The sequence below is a fragment of the Melitaea cinxia genome, chromosome 24, assembly GCF_905220565.1.
Source record: "Melitaea cinxia chromosome 24, ilMelCinx1.1, whole genome shotgun sequence".
NCBI lineage: Eukaryota > Metazoa > Arthropoda > Insecta > Lepidoptera > Nymphalidae > Melitaea > Melitaea cinxia.
Window position 1 is genome coordinate 9,016,276 of NC_059417.1, and position 734 is coordinate 9,017,009.

Here is a 734-nt window from a genome sequence, read left to right on the forward strand (position 1 = left end):
CCAAATTTACCTAAACTTGCAGAGCGTAAAATTGTGAAATGGCTCTTAAGATCAAAAATATTTCTTACATTCTTGACACTATTATTATTACTGGTGTCTGCACAGTTAGCAGTCAACCTGCTTTTCTGCACCGAACTATCATAAGCATTTACACAACTACTTGATTATATATTACAAAAAAAAAAATTATATCAATTTGGCATCAAATTGCCTAACTTTGGGAGTTGGCTGTGTTTAAAATGTTTGAACTGTTCAAAACCTCCTATTCAAAATGAGGCCAATCTTTGTTTGTATTATAAATTTTATATACTTCAAAAAAAAAAAAAAAAATGATTTGTTCTGATTTGCAAAAATTGTCCATTGAATCTTTCGCCTATGTTTTACTTCTTCTTCTTTTTTGTGATTGAATTTGTTCTGTTATTTTGAAATTGACTCTACTAAATATGCTGGTTTTGTGATATCACAAATTTATGTCAAAGAAAGAGAATAATTTAAAACCTTTTTGTTCTATTATATGTTGTTATATTAAATGATATTGTTCATCATCATCCTCATTTCCTGCCCATAGTCACTACGCTGGGCAGGGGGGTTGGTGTCCGCGGGGCAGGTTTTGTCGCACCGAAGACGCTGCTGTTCGTCTTCGGTCTAGTTTCAGATACTAGCTCGGCACTTAAAATTGCGAAAAACTGGCAACAACTCTGACATATTTCTGATTCAACTTCTTAATCTTTATT

General features: G+C 32.7%; 1 protein-coding gene across 1 annotated transcript in view; it reads right to left on the bottom strand.

Moving 5' to 3' along the window:
• Positions 1 to 734, bottom strand: part of LOC123665659 — a 35,144-nt gene that overhangs the window by 31,557 nt on the left and 2,853 nt on the right. The window lies entirely within an intron of this gene.